At 45.7% G+C, this 27,871-nt stretch overlaps 1 long non-coding RNA gene across 2 annotated transcripts; it reads right to left on the bottom strand.

Moving 5' to 3' along the window:
• Window positions 1–436: 436 nt before the first annotated feature.
• On the bottom strand, window positions 437–11,790 carry LOC128325112 (uncharacterized). 2 transcript variants are annotated; one of them, XR_008307265.1, is made up of 4 exons: window positions 11,379–11,790; window positions 8,928–9,076; window positions 2,425–2,552; window positions 437–915 (listed from the first exon to the last, which is right to left on the bottom strand). It is a non-coding gene; the product is annotated as an uncharacterized LOC128325112 (long non-coding RNA). The 2 variants fall into 2 exon arrangements; XR_008307266.1 differs by having other exon boundaries at window positions 2,425–2,549.
• Window positions 11,791–27,871: the final 16,081 nt, after the last annotated feature.

Raw genomic sequence — 27,871 nt, 5'->3', positions numbered from 1 at the left:
ACTGTCAAAAATTTGCTCAGAGGTGCAAAACCATCTGCTTGCTGCACTTCATGCCTCAATTACTCCATCTCCCAGTTCAAACCAACGATCTCAGGCCCATATATGGTATTATTTATTTTAGCAGTGGTTCCCAACCAGGGTCCCTCCAGATGTTGCTGAACTACAACTCCCATCATCCCAAGCTACAATGTAGCTGGGGGTGATGGGAGTTGTAGTTCAGCAACATCTGGAGGGACCCTGGTTGGGAACCACTGGCTTATATGATGGCCATGGTAGGAAAGGTGTTAATGGAATTGCCATGGGTTGATTGGTAAACACACCAAACATTGTTCAGGCTTTGTGTGGGGAAATTAGCTCAGAGTGGAGCAGTTCTACATCAGAATAAATTTAATGCAAAGTGTTGGTTATAGGAAAATGACTGGCTGAGAGAAAGATGTTCCAAAAACAAAGAAGGGTTTATTTGAGGATAAGGGGAACAATGGAATAAGAGAGTCATGGAAAGCAATATTATTACTAAAAATATGTTACAAGATTAACCATACAACTTGTAAGAGGAAATTTAGCTTAGTGTCCGAATTGAAGTAGCTTCTAGGCTGGACAGAGAAAGGAGGCTCAGAGAAACAAGCTCTTGGATTTAGGAGATAAGAGAGAGGGATAGAAGGGGCCAAGATTGGGGAGTAGCAGTTATCATACAACCTTGGTTCTTCCTTCAGTAGTAGGTGGGTCCTCATGGCTCAGGAGTGACCAACAGATCTCTTTCCTCGGTGGTCGACCGGGAAGCAGGAAGTAGTGGAGAATCAAGGGAGTTAGATAGCAGGGTTGGATCCAAAGGGTGTCTGTTCTCGTGAAGCCAGCTCCAGGTGTTAGCGAGGAGGGCAGTGCAGCTTGGATCCAGCAAAGGAGCCGATCTAGGGCCTGGAAGCAAAGGTGGCCCACTGAACAAAACACAGCTAAGTGGTATAGCAGTGTTCACTGCAGCATCAAAATAATGGGTGACTCTACAAGGTGGTAACCAAGCAGGTAGCATTGGAGGCCAAGGGGAGCACACTGATTCAAGAATCCAGGGGCAGATAAAGTCCAAAACGTGTCCTGCAAGGACATTTCAATCAGCCTTCTTTCTTGACCAGGGCAGTTCTGGGGAATCTCAAAAGAGCCCACTGTTTTGTCTGCTGTACTGCACTACAACACAATGAGGAGATTCTCACAATCAGCAAAAGGCAGGCTAAAGGAGCCTAGCCTGCTTTTTGCTGATCGTCTGCTGCCACTGGAGGCATGCAGCTCCCAGCAGCAAACTCTCCTAATTCCCCCTCCCCTTAGCCAAGTTTAGTGGAGCAAGTGCTAACCCCATCTTTTTGATCATATATTGCCACGGCAAAGCAACACACAAGGAGACCCCCGGAGGGAGGCTGAAACAAGCCTCCTGACCCTGGGGATCTCTCCAGGATGCCCTGCTCCGTAACTGAGCAAGCAGTAATGTGGGCGGCTGATCCGGCCGCCGTGGGCTATCTGGGGATCATCTGTGGGGAGAGTGGGCTAAGCCCGCTCTCCCCGCAAACCCTCTGAAGGCAGGTCTCACCGAGCATGAGACTCACCTCAGTGAGTGAATAGAATGATGCAAATTGAGTGGTTGAACATGAAAACACTGGAACTCTTTTCGGTTGGAAACACCTAGTAAACTAATCAGTGTTTTAATCAGTGTGTTAATCTAATCAGGGATGGGTACATCTCTGGATCCCTGTGGCCCACTCCAGCCTTCTTTTGATAAGGAGGGAATGCACATTCATGGAACCTTATCTGACTTCCCTGCTGTGATAATTGGCTTTTTGCTCATTTGAGGTATCTATTGAGAGGAAGTAAACCAAAGGAGGGTCAGTTCTGCAGAGGGACCTTGAATGGAGAGTTAACTGTTGCAAGTTCACTTTGGGAGTCTGCTCGGGTATCCCAGCATGGGGAAGGTGGGAGGCAAGCACTCTTTCAGGTTGGCTCTTTTGCAGCTGCTAAATCTAGGGGTCACTGTCCCACTGCCTGCTGAGTGACCGTTCCCCAATATGCCAACAGACAGCTCACAATGCTGTGAGGCTCCTGAGGAGGTCAAAATTGAGACCTATATGCCTGCAGTCTCAAACATAAGCAGAGAGGCTTCTGGGAGCTGGCAGAAAAAGCAGTGCTAGCAACAAAGTCTTGTCAGTCGAAGGGCAGAACAAGGCAGACTGGGATAGCATCCAGGACTCACTGGGAGATATGATCAGGAACATATTGCTGGCTCAACTTGGCTATTCCAACAAACTGAGATACGTGACTGGCTGCAGTGCCAACTTCAGGTTCCCTCCATATCTCAGGCTGGAAGAATGGTTATGTTATATATGAACCCATCCTATAGGGCCTTTCACACAACCATGTGGGGGTGGGTTAGAGAGCTCCTACCTTAGTAGCAACAGATGATCAGAACCTGGCAAGGTGTCCATTGCTGAAATCCGGAGTTAGAAGCATAGACAGTTCTCTGAAGATTTTGCAGTCTCTGTAGCCACAGCTCCCTGTTGTTTCTAAGCCTGCTAATCCCGGGTAAATAAAAAACCAAAAAAAGGAAAATTGATCAACACAACCAGAAAAGCAAAGTAGGAGAGCTATCTTCTCCTCCTATCTTGGTTAAGAGCAGGGTATACATGCATTGAGAAAAGAGCTGGCTACACCCTGCTTTGAGAAAAGGAAATTTCGTGAGTTCACACAACCATGCAACATTGCAAATCAGGGTATAAGTCTCCTTCCCTGAAGCTGATGGTTGTGTGAACAGACCTTGAGATCATTCACACGATCAAAAACTGTGTTCTACCCAGGTTTGGGAGCTGTGTGTGTTCCCAATATTCAGTTGTGTGGAAGTGAGGTAAGAGGAAAGCCTGGATATAAGTGATTGTGTGGAAGCAAGGTAGGAGGAAAAGCTACCCAGGTTTTCCTCCTACCATGCTTCCACTCAATAACTTCTATTCAAGTTCTCCTCCTACCTTGCTTCCTCACAAGTGAAAATTGGGAGCATACACAGTTCCCAAACATGGGTAGAACACAGTGAGGCTATCCCCACGAGCAGCAAAAATTGGGCTAGGCTCTCCTAGCCCGATTTTTGTTGCTCATGTAAACCACCGGGCTCGCAGGCAAGCCCGGTGGCTTACAAGCGGCTAGCCCGCTTAGGTAGCCTGCCCCTTAAACCGGGTTTGCAGAGCAAAAATCGTGAGTAGCCACGGTGCAGCTCCGCACCACAACTACTCATGAGTAGACCCCCAACCGGGAGGCTCAAAAGCAGCCTCCCAGCTCAGGGGTCTCTCCAGCATGCCCTGTGTGCTCTCACAGGGCATGCTGGAGCTTCTGAGGGCCATGCAGCCCCCGAACTCCCCAGCCCTGTCCGGCTCCATGACGGAGCTGGCAGTCATGTGGGCGGCCGCAGCGGCTGTCTGCGGACTACGGACTGCAGACTGTCTGCTCATCAATCCCCCTAGAGGCTCTTCACACTAATCCTGTGAAGAGCATCAGTTTTTGATTGTGTGAATGACCTCCTTATATCTTTTGGGGTGTTTCCTAGTAATATGTAAGGACTACATGGCCAGTGATCAGAAGGAAAGCAAGTTGAAGAATGAAGGCAAGCACTACTAGGAACATAGGAATATAGGAAGCTGCCATATACTGAGTCAGACTATTGGTCTATCTAGCTCAGTATTGTCTTCACGGACTGGAAGCGACTTTTCCAAGTTTGCAGGCAGGAATCTCTCTCAGCCCTATCTTGGAGAAGCCAAGGAGGGAACTTGAAACCTTCTGCTCTTCCCAGAGTGGCTCCATCCCCTGAGGAGAATATCTTACAGTGCTCACACTTCTAGTCTCCCATTCATATGCAACCCTGCTTAGCTAAGGGGACTAGTCATGCTTGCTACCACAAGACCAGCTTGTCGCAGGGAGTCGCAAGGAGTGGAAGAACCAGACTGTGTATGCTCTATACCCAGAGGGGGAATAGACTGATTTGGTACTCCCTCAGGATAGCTACAGAGAGCTAGTGCTGCCTGGAGGCATCCCTGTCTAACAGGAACCTCCCCACACACACACTCACACACCAACATTCTCCCTTAGAAACTCTGCTTCAGCTTCAATAAGTTTCAAAATGGTCGAAGATGAGGGAGCAGAAAATGACTATAAAATGATGGTTTGCGAAGGTGTTGAAAATTTTAATAATTGACATAATTTCAACACAGACAAAAACATCAGTGAATTGTAGAATTTTAGATACGTTGATGATATCATTTCCATTCTTTTCACATACAAAAAAGACGAAGACATTGAGGAGAATGGGGTGGTGGGCGGGGCAGCAGGAGGGCGGGGGAATGTCTTCCCAAACTTTGCCTTTCCCCCTAGATGATCTTTAGCAGCCTTGTGCGAACGTGCTCCATACTCCTTCATGATCAGTCCTGCTCGGGGATTCATTGTCCCAGCCTCCCCCAAAGAATCCCCCAAAGCACCATGCAAGTGTGCCATGCATTGTGGGGACCCCTCCAGCAACTGGCAAGCGCCCATCAGTGTTTCAGCACTGGTTGAAAGTAGCCAGCATTGATAGACAGTCTCGGGGACGTGGTTAAGGAAGCACTTGCTCCCTCAACTAAGAGGTGGACCTCCTTGGTGGGTTTGCCCCTGAGGCACCATAGGGAGGCAGGAGCCAGCCAGTTCCCATGCGTTCTGACAGGCAGCCAAGCCCAGGCTTAGCTGCCCTAGCTCAGTCTTCGCTGCTCATGAGAACAGCTTCACTATGTGCACAGCCATTCAGATCATGGTTGGTATACATCCTTTCATTCGAACAGGTGGCCACAAATTTTTTATTTGTTTTGCCCCTACTAGGGTGATGGAGCTACACTGGCTGCCAATAGGTTTCTGGGCAAAATACAAAGTGCTAATTATAACTTACAAAGCCGTAAACAGCTTAGGGCCTGGGTATTTAATAGAGAATCTTCTTCGCTATGAGCCCCACTGTCAATTGAGGTCACTTGAGGAGGTCCGTCTCCAGTTGTCGCCAACTCGTTTGGTGGCTACACAGAGATGGGCCTTCTCAGCTGCTCCCCCAGGATTGTGGAATGTGCTCCCTGCTGGGATACGAGCCTCCCCATCTCTGGCAATTTTTAAAAAATTTCTGAAAACACATAACAATAGCAATAGCACTTACATTTATATACCGCTCTATAGCTGGAAGCTCTCTATGTGGTTTACAATGATTTAGCATATTGCCCCCAACATTCTGGGTACTCATTTTACCGACCTCAGAAGGATGGAAGGCTGAGTCAACCTTGAGCCCCTGGTCAGGATCGAACTTGTAACCTTCTGGTTACAGGGCGGCAGTTTTACTACTACGCCACCAGGGGCTCTTTTATATTTTACATCTCTTAAACCAGGCTTTCTCAGCTTTTTAAAACTAGTTTTTAAATTGTTCTGATTATTTAATTGCTGTTTTAAAATGTTTTTAATTGTTAATCATTGTTTTATGATTTATAATTTTTGTTTTAATTATTAACTGATTTTAATGGTGTTTTAATGTAAACTGCCCTGAGCCTTTTGGAAGGGCGATATAAAAGTTTTAATAATAAATAATAATAAATAAATAATAAATAAATAATCCATTGAATTGATACCAGATTTGCTTTTGCAGTTATCTGATGTATCTGTGAGTGGTGTTTAATAATACTGTCATCACTGAACACATGAAGCTGTCTTCAGCTGAATCAGACTGTGAAGCCAGCTGCACTGACTGGCAAGGGTTCCAGATATGGGTCATTTCTAGAATTAGAAATGATCATTTCTAGAATGATCTAGAAGGAGGAGTAAGCAGAGAGGTGGCCAAATTTGCAGATGATACCAAACTCTTTCAGGTAGTGAAATCCAAAACGGATTGTGAGGAGCTCCAAAAGGATCTCTCCAAACTGGGGGAGTGGGTGACAAAATGGCAAATGCACTTCAATGTTGGCAAGTGTAAAGTGATGCACATTGGGTCGAAAAGCCCCAACTTCAAGTATACATTGATGGGATCTGAGCTGTCGGTGACTGACCAGGAGAGAGATCTTGGGGTCATGGTGGACAGCTCCTTAATAGTGTTGACTCAATGTGCGGCAGCTGTGAAAAAGGACAATTCCATGCTAGGGATCATTAGGAAGGAAGATTGAAAATAAAACTGCTAATATTAGAATGCACTTATACAAAACTATGGTGCAACCACACCTGGAGTACTGCATACAATTCTGGTCACCACATCTAAAAAAGGACATTGTAGACCTGGAAAAGGCACAGAGGAGGGCAACCAAGATGATCAGGGGCCCAGAGCACCTTTCTAATGAGGCAAGGCTACAACACTTGGGGCTTTTTAGTTTAGAAAAAAGACGACTGCAGGGAGACATGACAGAGGTCTATAAAATCATGCATGATGTGGAGAAAGTGGATAGGGAGAAATTCTTCTTCCCCTCACAAGACACAAGAACCAGTTATCATCCCATGAAATTGATTGCCAGGAAATTTAGGACCAGCAAACGGAGGCACTTTTTCACATAACACACAATCAACTTGTGGAATTCTCTGTCACAAGATGTGGTGACAGCCAACAACCTGGATGGCTTTAAGAAGGGTTTGGATAACTTCATGGAGGAGTGGTCTGTCAATGGCTACTAGTCAGAGGGCTATAGGCCACCTCCAGCCTCCAAGGCAGGATGCTTCTGAGTACCAGTTGCAGGGGAGTAAGAGCAGGAGAGAGGGCATGCCCTCAACTCCTGCCTGTAGGCTTCCAGTGGCATCTGGTGGGCCACTGTGTGAAACAGGATGCTGGACTAGATGGGCCTTAAGCCTGCTCCAGCAGGGTTGTTCTTATTTCTAGTTCTAAACCTGGAGATGCCAGGAAGCCTTTATTGTTATTGGCCACATTTTTAGCTCATCTTCCTCTAAGGAGCTCGGAGGTGAGTCCATGGCTCTTCATCCATTTTGACCTCACAACAGCCCTGTGAAGCACGTTACCATGTGGCCTTGCTGACCCACCAGAAACACATTTTGGGATCTTTCATATATTGGAACGTGCATGCCAAAACAAATAGCTAGAAGATGGGGATTGATACAAATAGTCAATTAAACATTGATTTGGGGAATAATCTACAGAAGCAGGGTCAAGCAGGGGAATAGTGGGGCGAAAAAAGACAATTTAATCAGCAGTAGAAAACAATATGCATACAACTGAGAGAGCGAATGCATATAGCAGGGGAAAGTGTAGCGGGGAAAAGTCCTCTGGAACCATGCCCTCCTGTTTGATTCAGCCACTTGCGTTCATCCTTCTATCACATGGATAGAGAATGGGGCATCTTGACAGAACCAAAGAAGATAAGACGGAGTTCCCGCAATTATACTTGTTGACTGACTGAATGAAGTCAAATGCAGCAAGGATGCATGCTCAAAATAAGCTTTTTATTTCTTGATCAAGAAAGGCACGAGTACAGTCAGAGAGAATCTGGCTGCTACTGCACATTGAAGCTGCACAGTTGACCAGTTTATATAGGTTTCAAGCAGACAAGCATATTAGTAAAGCAATTAATGCATGTCATTGGTAATTAAACATACACATTCCAGAGGTGCCACTTAGAGCCTGTGAAGATGAGTTACTACTTGGCCTTTCTGATAACCTTACTCCCTATCAGTATCTGGTGCCAGGGATGTCTATTTTTGCTTGAGTGATTTGGCTAATAGACTAGTTGCATACCTATGTTATCTATCTCCCGACAGGTTCTGTCATTTGTTATTTCTGGCCTCCTATTTCACATTCTTGAGAGGGGCCCACATTCCTAGTTTGAACACTTCTCCTGACTGAACAATTTTATTTATTTCAAGCCTAGTGGCTCTATATTCTGTTAGGGACATGCACCAAACTAACTTTTATACACTTATTTGATACACTTTTATAAGCTTGGATTAAATAATTCCATATCAAAAGGAAGAAGATGGAGAGAAATGGAGCATTAGCCTGGGGAATATACTGTACCTCTGCTAGAACTATTTGCCCAGACAGGATAGTAACATCAGAAGGCAGCATGGCTACTGGAACTTGGGCATCTTAATTCCTCTCTCTTTCTGACCTGGATCAGAGGTCCTCCAGTTATACCCGCACTGGACTTTGTTTCCCAGTGAAATTACAAAGGACTGAAAGAGCCTACTGGGGTGGATACCATGCATGGGGATGGGGGTGTAGCTGAATGGGAGAACATCTACCTCGGTTGTAGACCAGAAGGCCCCAGGTTAAGGGTTCCCTCTAACAGGGATTCTCAGATGTTGTTGACTACAACTCCTACAACCCCCTAGCAAAGTCTATTGCAGTTGGGGATGCTGGGAGTTGTAGTCAACAACATCTGGGAATCCCTATTAGAGGGAAGACTGCCCAGGTTCCATCCATGACATCTCCAGTTAAGTCTGTGAAACACTTCTGCCTGAAACCTTGAAGAGCTGCTGCCAGCTTGTGTAAAAATACTGAATTAGATGGACCAGTGCTTTGACTCTGTATAAGGCAGCTTCCTATGTATCTTATTGGTTGGACTTCAATAAAGGACTTCTATGGATGAATGGCGTGAGTACATTTTGGCCACTTTAGGGCTTTCTCTTTATTGCAGAGTAACTGGTTTTCCTCAGTTGAATGGTGATGAGGTACAGCAATGGTGAGGTAGAGCAAGAAGCCTGTCCTTCTGTTTTTAGATAATCGGTTAAGCTGCTTTGCCACTTTTCATCAAAAAATCCTGGATGCTTTGGTGAGGGGCTTCTTAAGATACCCTGAGGCTATGCTATTGCCCTTCTGAGTCATCAAGATGCTTTCTAGAAGGAAATCCCAGGAACACCTTTCCCTGTAAGAAGTATCAATACTTTGATTAGCGAGGCTCATGACTCACACTTTCCTGCCAGAAGAAATATTTCACAACCAAAGGGCCTTTTTATCTCTGGTTGCCTTTTGGTTCCCAGGTTGCCATCTTCCTGCTTGAGCAGGGGCATTGGTCCAGTCATGAATATGCAAGTGGGGGGATATTCCAGGCAGGTGAGGCTGAAAGAGAGAGATTGGCTGAGGGTTACTCCATGGCTGAGTGAGGATTTCAGCTCAGGTTTCCCTGCTCCTAGAACATAAGAACAGCCCTGCTGGACCAGGCCTAAGGCCTATTGAGTCCAGCATCTGTTTCACACACTGGTCCACCAGATGCCTCTGAGAAGCCCACAGGCAAGAGGTGAGGGCATGCCCTCTTTCCTGCTGTTGCTCCTCTGCAACTGGTACTCAGAGGCATCTTGCCTCTGAGACTTGAGGTGGCCTATTGCCACCAGACTAGTAGCCACTGATAGACCTCTCCTTCATGAATATGTCCAAGCCTCTTTTAAAGCCATCCAAGCTAGTGGCCATCACCACATCCTGTGGCAAATAATCCCATAGATTTATTATGTTCTGTGTGAAAAAGTACTTCCTTTTGTTGGTCCTAAATTTCCTGGCCTTCAATTTCCTGGCCTTTCATTTTCAATGAGATATTCACCATGACCCCAAGATCATTATCCTAACCCAACACTTTTAAATCTATGCCATGCAGTGGCAAGCCTCAGGGCTTGTAACAAGCCACAGATGCTCTATCTATCTATCTGTCTATCTATCTATCCATCCATCCATCTATCTATCTATCCATCCATCTCTAGGCGATGTACCAATCCAAATTACATATAAACATAAAATACATAAAACATTACAATATAAACAATCAAAACACTTTCACAGAATAAAACAATTAAAAACAATTCAAAGAGTGAAACAATTAAAATAATTTCACTAAATAAAAATAATTAAACAGTTTAAAATCAATTATAATTGAAAACCTGAGAAAACACATGGGTCTTATGTGTCTTTTTAAAAGGAATCCTGTTTTTAATCCCAAATTTTGTAAATCCAGTTCTGTGCAAATCCAGTCTGCAGACACTTTCTGTTCATTTGCATCATTTCTCCCCTGTTCTTTATTATGGGCATGTCCGCTTTGATTTTAAAAAAAAAAAAAAAGACTGATGGGGAGAAATTTATGCAACTGTATGCAAGATAATAGATCAGGGGGTGGGGGTTGTTGTGCAGCATTTTCCAATGTGCCTGGCTACTTGTGTAGACAAAACAATCCCCCCAAAAACCAGTGTTGATGTGATCATATGTATTACGCTATCATGATTCTTTTTTTGTTTAATGTTTTAGTGGTGCATGATGGAGATGCAACTCCTGATACAGCACCAGCAGCCTTATTGACCACTAGGGGCATTAGGGGTAGAGACAGCCAGTAAGGGCATTCCCCATTCTGACCATGCTTTCTCTAGTCTATTTTCCCTTTGTTAGACTGATACTCGGATTTCATTCTCTCACCTCACCTGGAGAGACAGACTTCTTTCTTCTCCCTTCCCCTCTTCCTGTATGTAGCTTGCAATGAGGCATGTAGGTCTTCATCTATCTCCCTGGTGGGTTTCCTAAATAAACATTTATTTGAATCTCTAATGTCTCCAGACCATATTAATTAGAAGTGGTCCCTTACCTGTGCACTTTCGCTGTAGCTGGGACAGATGTCAAAATCTCCCCTCCTGAGCTCTCTCTAACAATGTACACGTGCACTTCTGACCACCAGTACAGCAGCACACAAGGCATCTGTCGGGCTTCCCCACCCTCCTCCATGAAACAGGGTTGTTTACCCCGTCAAACGGTGATGTGCCGAGAGAGGCAGGAGGGTCCAGATGCTAGGACAACCCCAACAATTCCCTCCCAGAAGATAGGAAGGGCTCAGAGAGGCAGACATTGATGACGGGGGGGGGGACTGGTGCAGCCCAAGAAGCAGCAGGGTGGTGGAGGCGGAATAATGATGACGTCTGCCCCACAGCTGCAGCCCTGTGTAGAAATGCTAGTGAGGGGTGGAGTTGGGGGGAAAGGCCCCTTGGGAGGCCAGAGATTGGGTGGCCAATCCACTTGCCTGGCCAACAGAGAAGGATTAGCAGGGACAGGAGTTGTTGGTCCAGTCAGCTCCCAGGGAGGAGCACGGATCTTTATTCCTGCTGATAGGTGAAGGAGTGGAGTGAATATACTTCCCCCCTCCCCAAATCTGAGGCAATGCCCATGCCTGTAATTTAGTGTGAGAGTTTAATGGGGGAATTCCTCCTCCCTAAACATGGACAGCATCTTTTAGAGCTAGTAGATACAATCGCATCAAGGATTGCTTTTGTTGCACAGTTACATGTTGTCACGAGCTCACTCAACGGAAGATGCTGGCCAGAGATATATGATACAATAACCAGTAGCTCAAGTTTCAGTTTTATTGCTAAATAGTCAGGGTTAACAGTCTTACCAAGATTACAGAAGTGAGGAGTGAGCAGCCCGAATTCCGACGTCACAATCTCTCTGACAAAAGCTCCAAGCCAATTTGACGTGTTGTTTCCAGCAGATTGTTCAAGGGACAGCACAGGCTGCCCGCTTTATAGTCAGCGGCCACGTGCACTTAATCAACACACCACCCCTGCCAGCTGCCATAGATTCAATCCGGCTTCTTGCTTCTTGCTAGCCTTCGTAATTCCCTCACCGGCTACTGACGTTTTTCCCTTCTGCTTTCTCGAGGAGATAGTGGCTGTTCAGACTCTGGCTCAGATCCTGACTTTTCTCTCCAAAGAATACCCAGCCCTGCTGGCCCCTCCTGCACCAAACACTCTCCCTGGCCTGTCTCAATTACCTCCCTACTCACATTACCGGCCTGCTCCTCCTAAGGTGCTTCCCCACTTTCTAGTAAGTTGTCTGCCTCCCACTCCTCTCCAATGACCTCACGTGGGGGCATGACACCTGTTGGGATGGTGGTGGGGGCAGGTGTTAAGACATCAGCTGGTCTTGTAGTAGCAAGCATGACATGTCCCCTTAGCTAAGCAGGGTCTGCCCTTGTTGCATATGAATTGGAGACTAGAAGTGTGAGGACTGTAAGATATTCCATCCTCAGGGGGTAGAGCCGAGCATCTAGGTTTCAAGTTCCCTCCCTGGCATCTCTAAGATTGGCTGAGAGAGATTCCTGCCTGCAACCTTGGAGAAGCCACTGCCAGTCTGTGTAGATGATACTGAGCTAGATAGACTAATGGTCTGACTCAGTATATGACTCAGCTTCCTATGTTCCTAACTAGAAGAATTCAATGCTTTTGAATGTGCTCCCTGCTGAAATAAGACCCTCCCCATCTCTTACAACTTTTAAAAAGGCAGCTAAGACATATTTGTTCACCCAGGCTTTTAATTAGATAGTGTTTTAATTGTTTGTTGTTTGTTTTAATAGTTTTAACATTGTTTTAAAGTGTAAATTATTGAAATGTTTTAATCTTTTTATTTGTTATTTGTATTATTTTGTTGTAAACCGCCCAAACACTTGCATTTTGGGCGGTATACAAATATGTTAAATAAATAAAGCAGTGGCAAACAGCACGTGGGCCAATTCTGGAATTAATTTTAGAAATCTTCCTAGGGCCAATTTGGATTATATATCTCAAACGTATGTGCCCCCCACCCCCACCCCATTCCACATGCTGTCCCATCTCCAACTAATTTTGAAGGAGCAGTTCATCCAGACTTTTAAAATGTTATATTTATTTATACTTTAAAATAGAACATCACAAACTGAGGGGTGCTTTGGACAACTTGCCCCCTCACCACATGGCAGTGAGACAACACACCAATGGAGAAGACATGTGCACCCTCACTGCGTCCCCACATTTTCAAAAGGGCTGGCCTCAAGTTAAACTAGAATTTAGGGATGGAATTCAGGCACACAAAACTAATGGGACAATAATGGAATGGAACTGGAGAAATCTACTCATCCCTAATGTTTAGCACTGAGAGAGGCAAATCTGCCTCAAGAAATGAAACTGGGTGTTTCTGAATAATACAGGCCCATCTTACTCTGTTAGAAAAATAACAATATAAAAATTGCTCTTTCTACTGTGGTTGTGGTTATTATGGCACCTCTTTCGTTCTGTATACAAAGGATACCTTCAAAATAAGAGTCTGACTATCTGGCTTCCATAAATTTCCTTGCTCTGCAAGATGGCTCATGTTGTTCTTTCCCCCCATCTTTTTTGCTCTCATTCAGATTGGCATTGTGCAAGAAAAGTTTCATTTGCAAGCATTTGCAGGCAATGAGCCCCTGGTGGCACAGTGGTAAAACTGCCGCCCTGTAACCAGAAGGTTGCAAGTTCAATCCTGACCAGGGGCTCAAGGTTGGCTCAGCCTTCCATCCTTCCGAGGTCGGTAAAATGAGTACCCAGAATGTTGGGGGCAATATGCTAAATCATTGTAAACCGCTTAGAGAGCTTCCAGCTATAGAGCGGTATATAAATGTAAGTGCTATTGCTATATTTCATTTTTGATCAAAACTCTTGGGCTTGCCAAGACTTTCAGTTAGACATTTTGGGGGAACTGAGCAGCTTTTTGGACATGTTGATTTCCATTTCCATTTGAAATTGGAAAAAAGCATTGAACTCCCTTGTAGCACATGGGAAAGCAGCTTCTTTTGAGCTACTAGTGGGAGACATCTATGATGGGAGTATCAGATTAATAGGGAGACCCAAGTTCAAACCCTCACTCAGCCATAGACCAGCTACTCTATCTCAGTCTCACCCACCTTACAGGGTTGTTATGAAGATAAAATCGGGGTGGGGTGGGGGTGGAAACCATGGATTCAGTCCTGAGTTCCTCGGGTGGACAAAAATGTAATAAATAAATATGAACTATCTGTACTACTGGCACCTTGGAGTCAAACTAGACTCCAAGAGCAAAAAAGGCATTTACTGCGTTCTTAGCTCTTGCACATCTTGAGGCTATTCTCATGATGGGGGAAAACTGAGCTAATGGAGCCCAGCCTGGGTTTTCCCCATCGTGAGAACCACACTGGGCGAATGGGTGAGCCCAGTGGTTCTATGGCGGCTAGTCCACCAAAGAAGCCCTTCCCTTAAACAGGGTTAGTGGAGCGAGCAATCCGCTAACCCCGTTTTCCCGATGGCGAGTCACCATGGCATGGCTCCGCACTGTGGCGATTCGCCAGGAAACCCCCTCCGGGAGGCTAAAACAAGTCTCCCGGTCTCGGAGATCTCCCCAGGATGCCCCATTCACTTGCATGGGGCCTCCTAGGACTTCCGGGGGCCAGGCAGCCCCCAATCCCTGCAGCCTCTATTGGCTCCATGACGGCTAAGCCCGCTCTCCCCACAGAGCCCGCTAAGGCTCTCCACACTGCTCGTCCGGAGATCCTCCTTGTATTTTCTTTTATAAACAGTAGCTAGATTGGTGTTCAGTCCAAATCAAGACTAGGGGAAGTGTTTGCAGGGGCTTTAACACCTTTCCCCATGGTCTCATTCTGGATCGGCTCTCAGTCTGGCTGCCTCAGAAGCAAAGAGCTGCCAATGAAAGCAAATAGCAGCTGGATTGGGACCCAATTTGGATTAGACACATAACAGGGAAAAGTGCCCCCCCCCCGCGCTGGTCCTGATTTGACTTAAGCCCTTTTCTGGCTGCTGTTTGCAGAAGAAAAGACAAACCGTTCCATTGCTAAGCATACAGAATATGTCTCATCTAATTTGGCTGTTAAAGAGGAACCCTTTAAAAAGTCGGAAAAGGGTCTCTTGTATCCAGAGCTATGTGGCTAAAGCATTGGATGACCTCAGACGAATCAGGTGGACTCCATCATGCATGTGCTGATATCATTACTCAGGTGGGTAGCTCTTGAATCTGCAGCTGTCATTAAAGCTTGCCTTTTTTAAAAAAAGCCTCAACAACTGCAAATATATGTAAATCAAATGCGTATTCTCATCAGAGTGAATATGGTTATCAAAGAACAAATGACACGGCTCACTGGAGACCCCCTCTTGAGTGCATATTCTCTCATTCTTCAACCTGTTCAAAGTCCCATGTTTTCCTTATCTTCTCCAGACTTTTCATGATCTCCCCTGTCACTTTGTTCCTCTCTTCCTAATCTGGCTCAAATGCCATCTCTCTTCTTTGTCAAAATCATGTGTAGTCATCTTCTCTCCAAGCGAGCAATTTTAGAAAATTCATCAGAGAATATATATAGAAAGTTTAATGTATTGCTGCTCAATCCATATGCCTAAATTTCAGACAGCTCTGAGTAGTCTCCACTTCCAAATTTCAGGTCAAAGTTATATTTTTTTGTTGGGGATGGAAATTTCACCCCCAAATTATTTAAACTGTGGAAATATTTAACACTGAGGTGGGTCTCACGATCACAGAGAGCCACCTCGGAAGGGTGAGAAGGGAGAGCAGATTTAGCCCGCTTTCCCCGCACACGAGCAGACAGTCTGCTCTGGGCAGCTGGAGCAGCCGCCCACACGACTGCCGGCTCTGTTACGGAGCCTGCGGGTGCTGGAGGGCGCGGGGGCCAATAGGTCCCTGGAAGCTCCGGCATGCCCTGCGCGAGTGTGCAGGGCATGCTGAAGAGACCACCGGAGCCAGGAGACGGTGCTTGCTCCATAAACCCGGTTTAAGCACCGGACTACTTAAGCAGGTTACCTGCTCAGGAACCACCGGGCTCGCAGCCCAGTTTTCTACAGTCGTGTGGATAGCCTCATTGACTATTCCTGTGTGGTGCCATCTTTCTTCTTGGCTACTTTTTCTTATTTCTTTCTTTCTAGATTTGTCCCATTTGTTTCTCAACCCATTAGGGATCACATGGTGAATGAGACAAAATTGTGATATTGAGGCTATTCTCACGTGCATCCTAACCCAGGCTAGGGAAACCCAGCCTGGGTTAGGCTGTGTATGAGAATTACAAGTATTGGGCCCAATCCTGGCAGGGCAGCGCCACCTAGCCCCACTTTTAAATCAGGTCTTAGCCAGGATTAAGGGCTCAAGCAAGCCCCTAACCCAGGCCCCAGGATTGTGTGTTTGCTGAGGCAATGTTCAGCTTCAGAGGACACAGAGAGGGGCGCCTAGAGTGCCCATCTCCTGGGGATTCCAGATGAGAGTGCCCATCCAGATGAGAGTGCCCATCTCCTGGGGAATTGCCCATGTTGCACAGTGCACTGTGGGATATCAGGAAGCAAGGATGCATCATCCTGGACCCCGGAGCTCTGCACTGCAGGACACAGATTGTCTGGAGCGCGTACCGTGCTCCCAACAACAGGCAACTGCTTGTCTGGGGGGAACGTGAGTTTAACCAGCCTTCCCCTCTGCCTGCCCACTGCCCCACCCACCCGGTCGTTTGAATGACTTCATTATGTAATCCAGTCGATTATGCATTGACACCACTGAGGGCAATTGAGGGCAATTGACAATGAGGGCAATTTAAATGTATGGGAAAGTATTTTTGCAAGAGTCGAAAGAAACCAGTAAACCAGTAAAGGGAGGACAGCATTACAGAAAATGTTTCTCAAAGCCCAAACCAAAGTGGTTTCGCATCAATCCTAAATTGCAGTGTTTTCAATTGGCAGCTCTTTTAAAGTTTGCTATTAATGTAACAAAATAACTGGGCATCTGTGTCTGTCTGTCTGTGTGCATCTTTGTGTGTATGCAGTCCTGCTTCCTGCACCAACCCAAAATTTCAGAGCTCTGTCAGACCTGATCTCAATTAACAGCTAAAACCTGAGAGCTTTATTGCTCAAATAGGATTTCTGTTCCCAGAATGATAAGGATACTATGACAGGTATTGATCTTCTAAGACAGCAGTTGGCATTGAACAATGGAGCTTCCCATTTTCTTTTTGTGCTCACCCTGTTATTATATTTATTGGGAAACTGTCTGGATGGTTGGAACAAAAGCTTGGGCTGCTGATAAACAGATAAACTGTGCGTATAAGGGAAGTAATGCCTGATCAATGTATATTAGATAGCTATTAGGATGAGAAGATGCAATCCTATCTAAACTTTCTCCCGGAGCAATATTTAATAGCCAATCACACCTCCCAGGTGTTTCTGAGGAATCTCCATCAATTTACCAACCCCCAATTAATTATTTCCATTTTGATGAGGAGCACAGTTTTTCTCATGAGTAAACAAAGAGTCGGAACAGCACTACTTGGAGAAAAGTAAATATTAAATAATGTTGCATAATATACTTGTTTTTTCTTTCCAGTTAGATTCTTCCTCTGTCCCCTTCATGTCATATATATGCTTAAAGCACATTTGACAGACCGAGACTGTACTGCAAAAGTGGCTGATATGTAAATAAATACTAAGATGTAAGCAAAAAAACCAAACATCTAATTAAGCAGGGTTAATCAGCAGTTCTCGTTCTCTCTCTGTCTCTCTCATATATTTGCAGACCGCCTGATATATGCATCTCTAGGCAGTGTATGCAATTTAAAACACAACAAATATAAAAACAGAGCAAAAACAACTAAAACAATATCACAGAATAAAAAGTTAAAACAACGTCATGGGATAATAATAAACAATTTAAAATTAATTTTGAAAACAGGTGTATGTTGAGCATCCTCCTAAAAGGAACCAAAGATGGGGATGCTCTTATTTTGACAAGGAACTTATTCCAGAGCCCCGAGGCAACCACAGAGAAGGCCTGGTCCCGAGTTGCAATCAAACCAACCAGTGACAATTGTAACTGGACCTCCGCAGATGATCTTAATAGGCTGCAAGGTTCATGACAAAGAAGGTGCTCTCTTAAGTACCCTGGACCCAAGCTTTATAGGTAATAACCAGCACATGAGTGAAAACACAGTTGCATTTCCCCCTTCTTTACTAGCAAAAGTATTAAACTACCTATAAATGGTTCAACATCCCCACAAGGCTAGAATAGGTAGTGTTTATAGAAAGATCCCTAAGCAGGGGGAATGACAAAAAATGTTCTACTGAGTTATAAAACTGGCCCATCTAGCTCAGTTTTATCAATACGGACTGGCAGCCACTCCTGAGGTTTCAGCTAGGAATCGTTACCTGGAAACCCCAGGTATAGAATCTTAGACCTTCTGTGTACAAAGCATATGCACTACCACAGTACTACTTAAATAGTGCTCTTCCCTGAGGACATATGGATGGTATGGAACAGGGGTGTACAACTTCAGCCTTCCTGCAGATGTTTGCCTACAACTCCCATAATCCCTGACTATTGGCCATTGTGGCTGGGGAGGAGGGGAGTTGTAGTCCCCAAACAGCTGGAGGGCTTAAGCTGTGCAGCCATGGGGTATAGTGACCATATGGCTAGATGTACCAGAATCCCCTGTAGAATACTTCCAGAAAGGTAGCCATGTCTCCTGATTATTTCTTTTTTATTTTCCTAAAAGCAGCTGCCAGGTGTGTGTGTCGGTGGGTTGGGGGGAGGAATTTATTTATGGCCAGATCCCTGAGGGAGTGGAGATAACTCTTTTGCCCTGTACTGATTCCGCAACTCAAATATAACACAAAGCTATATTACCTGCTGACAGAAACACACAATATAACACACAAAGCTGCTATTACTTTCTGATGGAAAAATACATAGGTGCAATCTTGGTACCTTTATCATTTCCCCACTGCAACTAATAGCAGCCTTGGAAGGGGTGGGGGGTTCGAATAAGTGAAAGCGGAGGTGGTTTGAATAAGTCTCCTTCCCAGTACCGCATCCTCCATCCAAATTTCCACTCCCTGCAATGTTGGGAGATTAATCACATATATCCTGCACCATGAGCTGGATCCAGACTAGCACAGTGCAGCATAATGCACTTGTGCTAGCTTAAGAATAAACCATGACTGCATTGTGCAGGAAAGGAAAGGAAAGGAAAGGAAAGGAAAGGAAAGGAAAGGAAATCTCCTCTGTTCCAGACTAGTTGTTATACAACTGCTAGTGGAAGAGGGCTCACTAAGTGGTTGTGGAGCAACAGATTGTAAAATCCTAAATATACTCCCTGTAGGATCATAGATTGCTGCTGCTACAGTTGTACTCCTGCTCTTCTTCTGTGAGTATGTTGTGCAACATTGTGCAGAACAAACCCAACCAATGAATAAAATGCTCACCACTCTAAAGTAACAATGGAAGTAACATAGAACTATATACTAAACATGATGTAAAGTTTAATCATTATGTAACCAAAAACCAATCACATGCAGTAAACCGTATGACTGAAAACATCCTATACAGAAAAATCAACCAGCCAAACACCTATTAACAACATGTATAGACAATAAAATACAAAACACATGTAAAGACATTTAATTGTAAACTCCACTGAAGAACCCAGGGTCTTATTGAGACAAGGAGATAACTCCAACAGCCAAAACGGGCAACAATATATAACTCCAAAGTGGCTCAAAGTTCCCAAGTCCAGGATAGTTAAGAGGGATGCCAACAAATCAATGATGATCTCTGGAAATCTCACCGATGTATCTAATTGTGTAGCAAATCTCATCGTGTAGCAGTGCAAACCAGTTACAGGCATATCATCTCACGTTGGTTCATGCTCCATGTGTACTTTGGTGCCTTAGGCAAAGTCTGACTTAGGCAAAAAAAAAAAAAAAAACCCACCAAAAAACCAACAACAAAAACCCAACCCAACCAAACCAAACCAAGACAAGACAAGAACAGCCAAGATGCCCCAGCTTTCTTGAGCCATGCAGGCTGTTCCTTCGCTGGGTTGAATGACCGTCAAATGACTAGCCCATGATGGTTTCAGGATACTGTGGGAATGGGGGAAGAGGAGCCTGTAGTCTGCTCAATGCCTGCCCTTCCTCTATTGCCACCACCTCCCTTCCTTCATCAGTGCAGGCCCTGAAATCTTCGGGACTAACCAAACTCTCTGGTCACCTTTGAATGGAACTTGGAACTGCAGGTTCAGTGGACCTTCAGTTTGCATCCAGTCACCTGGTGCTCTCCCAGATGATCACAATCTCCAGTCCTGGAGACTGCAAACAGGGAGGGACTGGCTGTGCAGGCTTCCTCCAATGGAGGAAGGATAGCTGCTGCAGCCAACTGAGTTGGAGAGAGGGAAGAGCTTTCTCCCCTTAACTCCAGTTGGTGTGGCTAACAAACCAGACGTCACATTGGAGCCTACGGACCCTCAGTTTGGTGAGTATACCTAACCCAATGGAGGGTTCATTCCAAGGTTTGGGGGAGAAATCAGAACTGCAATTGGGTCCAGGAACTGTGGTTCCAATAATTCAGATGTCACGGGGTGTGTGTCTGTGAACTTTACCTCAGTGGAGGTGGAGTTTACGGGGAGGTGAGTTTGCCTCAGGTTTCCCATGATATCCAAAGGTGACTTCTGTCTGCTTGAGTGTCTTGTGAAGAGCTTACCTTATGACCAACCAGACCCAACTTCAGCCAACATTGTGTGCACCACTTACTTCCTGTTTTGGTGAGAAACCAGGATGGAGGCTTCTGCCTGAGCAGCCGCAGCAGAAACAGAGCAAAGGAAGACAGGGAAGGGGCAGGCAGGGCTGTCCTTAGAGAGCCCTGGCAGGGTGCAGGGCCTGGGGCAAACTGGCCAGTGAGGGGCCCCCTTCCAGTTAGATTTAGTGGGAGTTAAATGAGAGGGGCTGGGGCAGTCGCCCTGATTGCCCTGCCCTAAGGACAGCCGTGGGGACAAGGGCATAGTGTCCTGAGGAAGGAGGAGGAGGAAAGCAAATCAGAGACCGGATAGGAGACGGGCCCTGCTTATTCAACTTCTGCCCAGGGAGCTGCAGTGCTCCCTAAGAACTGGTGCCCTATGTGACCACGTAGGTCTGCCCAGTGGACAGGTCAGCATTGACTTTGGCCATTAGTGCACGACAGCAAGAAATGGCTTCTGAGCTAACATTGTGGCTCATCTTCTAATCTTTGCTGTTGCTTGCTTTTTAGTCAACAGAAGAACCTATCTGGAGCTTGTTCCCACAAATGCTTTTCTTGGGATGAATAACCATGTTTAATTTTTGTTTTGTTTCTTTTTTAAAAAAAAAAGTTAATTTGCTTTTTTCTCCCAATAAATTAATTACAATTTTTTTTCTCTCCAATCCCTGTTGTATAGTTTGAAGTAATCCCTTTATTAAAACCCATTTATATTACTTTCCAGCATTAGGCTTCACGGATTTCTTTCCTGCTGATGATGCTACTTTCTTTTTCTTATTGCATTCTGATGGGTTTTCTTTCCTATACCTGATTTCTTTCTGTGATGTAATGGCAATCTTTGGCAATGCAATGGCACTTTCCATTTTTGTAGATTCCAGATAACATTTTTCTTCATAATATCAATGTTATTATCTGAATTTACTGTATCACATTTGCACAGGCCTGGCATTGGTAGTCAGCAGCATTGGGCATATGCCAAGATCTTTGGAGAGGATTGCTGGTCTTGTGGTAGTGAGCATGAACTGTCCCATTTGCTAAGCAGGGTCCACCTTGTCTTAAATTTGGATGGGTGACTACATGTGAGCATTGTAAGATATTCCCTGTAGGGGATGGGGTCATAGCTCAGTGAAAGAGCATCTGCATGCATGGGCGGAACTGGGGTGGGGCAGCCAGGGCACGTGCTCTAGGCGCCACTGAGGAGAGGGCACCATGCTAGTTCCTGTCACCCCCACCCCATTGCCCACCTGCCCAGCCCCAGGGCCCCTCAACCACTTGCCATCCTGCTTGCCTTCTGCGAGGCCTAGGGTCCACCGCTGGCTGGGCCTGCAAACTGCAGAGCAGCTCTTCTCTCCCCACCTCTCAGCTGATCGGCAGGTGGGCAGGGCTTACAGAGAGGCCTCCGTGTAGGCCTCCCTGAAGCCTGAGCTCGGTAGGCCCCAAAGAAGCCAGGAAGAAGAAGGCAGGCAGAGTTCTCTGCAGCAGCAGACCTTCTGCTCAGACCATACAGCACAGCTTTTGCCAGGTAGACTGTGAATTCCTTTTTGTGGTGTGTCCCCCCCCCCGCATATATAGGGATCTGCTTGCCACAGGGCTTTGATATGGGGGTTGGGGGGGAGACTGAGAAGTCTGAATATCTATATATTTAATTCTCCTGGGTGTGCCAAGCAAAAATGAGTGCCGGCAGCTCAGCTGATTGGCTGGGCTGCGGGGGCGCCTGATTGGCTGGCGCACGCAGGAGAATTAACGCCTGGCCCAGCCGCGAATGTTAAGGCGGCATTCAGCCCTCTGGCAGCGGCAGCGGCAGGGGGACTGGGCCCGATGGCGGCGGCCGTGGCAGGGCAACTGGGCCCGCTGGAGGCAGAATCCGGGGTGGAGCAACTGGGCCTGATGGCGGCGGCCATGGCGGGGCGACTGGGGCCGCTGGCGGCGGCGGCGGGGTGACTGGGCCCGATGGTGGCGGCAGCCCTGGGCCTGCTGGCGGCGGCGGCGGGGGGACTGGGCCCACTCGCGGCGGCCACAGTGGCGGGACTGGGCCCGCTGGTGGCTGCGGCCGCGGCGGGGGGACTGGGCCTGCTGGCGGCAGCGGCCGCACTCGGCCCCGCCGGAGACGGTGGGGCAGGTGGAGAGAGAGAGGTAGCCGGCCCCAAAGAGCGCACAGATGCTCTGTGCGGGGTCGGCTTGTTTAATTTAAAACAGAGGGGAAACTTGGCTGGCTTTAAAAACAAAAACTATCTAAGAAGCCCTATAAGTGGCTTGTTTCATGGAAGAAAATTACAAAAACTTCTGGAACAATATTATATTATTAACCCAACCTTGAGCCCCTGGTGGCGCAGTGGTAAAACTGCTGCCCTGTAACCAGAAGGTTGCAAGTTCAATCCTGACCAGGGGCTCAAGGTTGGCTCAGCCTTCCATCCTTCCGAGGTCGGTAAAATGAGTACCCAGAATGTTGGGGGCAATATGCTAAATCATTGTAAACCGCTTAGAGAGCTCCGGCTATAGAGCGGTATATAAATGTAAGTGCTATTGCTATATATTATATTATATTATATTATATTATATTATATTATATTATATTAATTTATTCATTCATAAATGCACTTATGTTCAAGTTGTTTTGCAACCCAGAAGGTCTGAGTGAGAACTGTGAAGCATGTGTTGTGCTTTTGTTTTGTTTTATTTTATTTTACTTATGTGTGAACTGCTCCCCAATAACTCGCAGGGACTTCAGGGTAAATCTGGCCAACATGTGAATGCAGCTCCTCCATTCCAGAGGAGAGATGTATTATTTAGGGCTTTAAAAGCCCTGTGTGAAAAACCTCCTGGAATCAAACTTTACTGAATTTGTTCAGAATTCTGAGAAAACAAACATAGGCTCACCCTGCATGGTTGAAAGTCTCCTTTGCTAATCTGCAGCGAGGGGGCCATTTTAATAATTAGTGTTTCTAGTGTGTTCTAGGCATTAAAAGTAACACAAACATACAGTACTCAATGTATATCACTATATATTGTGAAGTGTGCGTGTGTGTATTCAGTGAAATGTATTTCCAGGCAGCATACTTATTTTGAAATATCAGACTTAAATCCTTGGGGGCCTGGGGTGTGTGGAGGCCCTGGACTTTGAGGGGCAGGGGGCCCATTTTAAAATCTTGTCTCTGGGCCCATTCCAACCTTGCTATGCCCCTGGCGGAATAGATACTACACATGTGTTACTGCACAACACCTGCACAGAAGAAATGTAGAAAATGTGTCTCTTCTAAATTGACCCTGAATTTTCCATCCATGACTGGGATAGCTGAGAGTTACAGTCAATAATAAAAGAACAGCACACTGCTTGTGACAGGAAGGGGCAAATTACAATGATTTCTTAGTCTGGCAGGGGCTGGTTTTGGCCCTGGCAGAACTTGGCTATCTGCTCCTGTTGCAAATTCCTCTGTCTAGTGTGGCAAACTAATGTATCCTCCTCCCTCCTGGTGTCAAAGTAAGCACTGTTGTGGTGAATGCACATACAGTATACCCCATCATGAGCCAACAGTCACCACAAGACAAAGGCTGGCAGGAATCATTCACTGGTTTATAGATTCTCCCCCCCCGCACCACCACCACCTTCTTCTTCCCCTATTTTGCTAGTGGCTATTTGGGCAGGTGATCCTCTAGGACAAAGTCATGTTTTTAAAAAAAGAATGAGATGAGACAGAGAAAATGACACTTGGAATCCTCGCATAACTCCTGACTGTTGTTCTAAGTCTTTTACAGAGATGGCTCATGTTTTCAGGTTTTGATCAACAACCATGTCTAGATGGTACAGTGTTCCTTTTAACAGGGATTTCCAGATATTGTTGACTACAAGGCCCAGCATTCCTGTTTGGACAGGGGTTCAATTTCACTGCTTGCCCTAAGCGATATTTTCCCTAGATACGCCTCTGACTGCATGCTTGCATGAAGAAGGTCTCAGGTTCCCTTCCTGGCATCTCCCAGTAGGGCTGGGAGAGAATCCTGCTTGAAACCTTGGAGAGCCACTGCCAGTCGAGAGCCACTGCCAGTGTTGACATTGCTGAGCTAAATGGACCAATGGTCTAACTTGGTATAAGGCAGTTTCTGATGTTCCTATCAACATGCTGTCAGGGGCCCACCAATAACTAGAGTCCCTCTTCTGGGCTGTTATTACTGACACTCACTGGTCATTGAGCTATCAAGAACGTATAGTTTGTATGTTTCTTGCAAGTTACATGAATAGGACTACAGTCATGAAGCAGTCAAAGTGAGAACATTTGGCATTTTGGATTAGCACTCTCAGCATGGCACTAAGTCCTCTGTCCTCTTTAATGACAAATCTCAGTGGCTGACATGACAAGCAACACTCTTTCAATGGTAGGGACTCACCAGAGTTACTGCACAACTTAAAACAGAGCCCCGGCAGTGGAGCAGTGAGGCTGCAGTGGAATTTAATTCAATTCAGTTTAATTATTTATTTTGTACACTACCCCAAACTTCTGTCTCTGGGCAGCTTACATCAACATAAAACAAATTCAATCAGGAATTAAAACATAAAACAATTTAAAAACACAAGTCTAGTTAAAAGCTTGGGTGAACAACTGTGCCTTCAAAGATTTTTTTAAAATTGTCAGAGAAGATGGGGAGGCTCTTATTTCAGCAGGCAGCACATTCCAGAGTCTCGGGGCCGCATCAGAGAAGGCCCGTCCCTGTGTAGCCACCAGATGAGCTGGTGGCAACTGCAGATGAACCTCTCTGGATGATCTCATTGTGGTAGTGAAATTAAATCATTTATTACAGTCCACAACCAGCCAGCATGTACAATAATCAACAGTTACAAGCAAAATAACTTAAAATACTGATATTAAACAATAAAAATAATACTAAATAATACAAAACCGCGCTAGCTAACTACCAGAGTAATGCATGCACCTTAAAGAACAGAAGGGTTAACCATTTGTTTCCTGATAGTACAAGCAATGGCACAAAATTTGGCCACACATTAAGTGATCTTGGCATCAGAGTCAGAAAGGAGGAAATTTACATAAAAGTCATCCAGCCTGCTTGGATAATGTAACAGAATTGGTTCAATAAGATGGGAGTGTATATCTCTATAAAATACACCGTACAATAATACATGCCCCACTGACTCAATATGCCTGAGCAGCAAGGGCAGAACCATTGGGAATACGGCGTACGGTGAAATCTACCCTCCAAAACAGCTGAAGGTAACACATTTAAATGGGCCAAAGTAAAGGCATGGCAGAAATAAAGAAGGTAAGTTTGTAGAAGTAATTAGCCAGGGATAAGGTTTGTCTGGGATTTCCCACAACCATACAGTGGACCGGGTCTCACAATCAGTGAGACCCGCTTTTAACCTGTGAGCGGGAAGAGCAGGCTAAGCCCGCTCTCCCCACTCACGAGTGGGCAGGGAGCCCTGAGCAGCCAAATCGGCCGCCCACACGATGGCTGGCTAGAGACGGAGCCGGCCGGGGGTGGGGGGAGCGGGGGCCGCACGGCACCCACAAGCCCCAGTATGCCCTGCGTGAACGCGCAGGGAATACTGGGGAGACCCCCGAGCCGGGAGGTGGCTTTTCGCCTCCTGGCCAGGGGTCTACTCGTGAGTAGGCATGGCGCGAAGCTGCGCCATGGCTACTCATGATGGTAAAAAGCAGGTTTGCTGGAGCGCTTGCTCCGCAAACCTGCTTTTTACCAGGGGTTCTCGAGCGTGTTTGCTGCTCAAGAACCACCGGGCTCGGCTGCAAGCCCGGTGGTTCTTATGGTCACCAAAAATCGGGCTAGCCTCTGCTAGCCCGATTTTTGCTGATCGTGAGAAGCGCCCCAGTGTGTAGTTTGCACTTTGTCCTTTTGAAGCTCAATAACCTAAAGGTGCTGATGAATCAATACTTTGGCCTTAAAAAGGCCTATGCGAGCCAGATCTAAGAGCGGGAGGCCATAACACCGAAGTTTCTTCTCCACTGCATTTTCCCATCTAGAGGGAAAGCTATCCAATAAAATAAGGGCAGCAAAACCAGAAGGGTTGTAAATTATTTTAAGCTCAAAATAAGCAACCAAATGAGATCTTCAATTGGGATTAACAAATCTCAATTCTAAGTAAAGCATTTGGTACGCAATGTAGGACACCAAGGATAGATCTAAGAAACTTAGACTGTACTGCCTCAAAAGACTGAAAATTTGGTTATATGCAAATTTGAGCACCATACAATAATTATTTATTTTATTATTATTTATGTAGTACATTTTTATACCACCCTAACCCAAGGTCTCAGGGTGGTTGAGACCTTGAGATTGAGATATTACCTTACCCTAACTGAGATATTACCTTACCCTTAAAGGCTTTCACTGCTAATGGCATATATTTACCTCCCCTGAAGAAGTAGAATCTGGAGAGTGTAGTTGTGCTTCTATGTGCACCTTGGGTGACATAAGCCACAGGAGCCTTCCAGGAGCCATTTGATTGGAAGACCACTCCTAAGTATCTGTAAATTTTAATCTGCTCTATTACTTGGCCATTAATTTGCCATCTGTGTTTGGAGTATTTCTTGGTGAACACCATAATCTTAGTTTTTTGATAGTTAATTTCTATTGTTTCCTCTAAACAATAGGCAGCAAATGACTTAAGGGCTCTTCACCAACCTATTTCAGAAAAAGATAATATTAGTGTATCATCCACAAAGAGAAGTGCAGGAATTGGATGAGAGGCCAAATTAGGGGGGTGGAAATTAGATTTTTGTAAGACCTGCACCAAAGAATTTATGTAATAGCTAAATAATGGGGGGCAGGGCACAGAATACAGCCCTGTTTTACACCCCTCTGGACTGGAATTGACTCTGATAAATGGCCCTCCTGATTGCACCCTACCCTCAGGTTGTTTTGATGGAGCAACTGAATAAGAGCGAACAGACTACGATCAGTAGAGGAAGTCTCCAACTTTGCCCAGGGTTTATCCCTGGAAATAGACTCGAAGGCTGATTTAAAATCATTGAATGCAACAAACAGAGTTCCACATGGCTTAGAGCTGTACTTCTCCTCCAGATATATTATTAAACATTGAACTATCATAGATCAGCCAGTCCTGAAGCCTGCTTGTTCCTCAGCCAGAATGTTCTCACTGTCTAACCAGGCCCAGAGTTTCCAACATATAGCTTCCCCACTACAAATAAGTAAAATAATCAGCCGATAATTTGCAGGCGCAGATATTGCGCCTTGTTTAATAGAGTAGGACTATTATCACCAGGTCCAAATCACTGGGAGTCTACACAGCCTGGTAAATAGCAGTGAAAAGAGCTGCCAGAATTTGGGCCCACCACTCAGCATTGCTTTGAATAATTTCAGCAGATATATAGTCAGCACCAGGTGCTTTCCCCTGTCTAAGCTGTGCTATTAGCTTTTTCATTTCAGAAGTGGTGACTAGGGGTGTGCATGGAACCGGCTGGCCTGGTGCAGTTCGAGTCCGGACCAGACTCGAACCAGACCGGGCCAGTTTGGTCCGGCACCCCCTTGAACCCCGCCCCAGTTCGGTTTGGTCAATGGGGTTCATGA

The sequence above is a fragment of the Hemicordylus capensis genome, chromosome 4 (assembly GCF_027244095.1).
Source record: "Hemicordylus capensis ecotype Gifberg chromosome 4, rHemCap1.1.pri, whole genome shotgun sequence".
Lineage (NCBI taxonomy): Eukaryota > Metazoa > Chordata > Lepidosauria > Squamata > Cordylidae > Hemicordylus > Hemicordylus capensis.
Note: the sequence above shows the minus strand (reverse complement) of the source record. Positions and strands in the feature narration are given on the sequence as shown.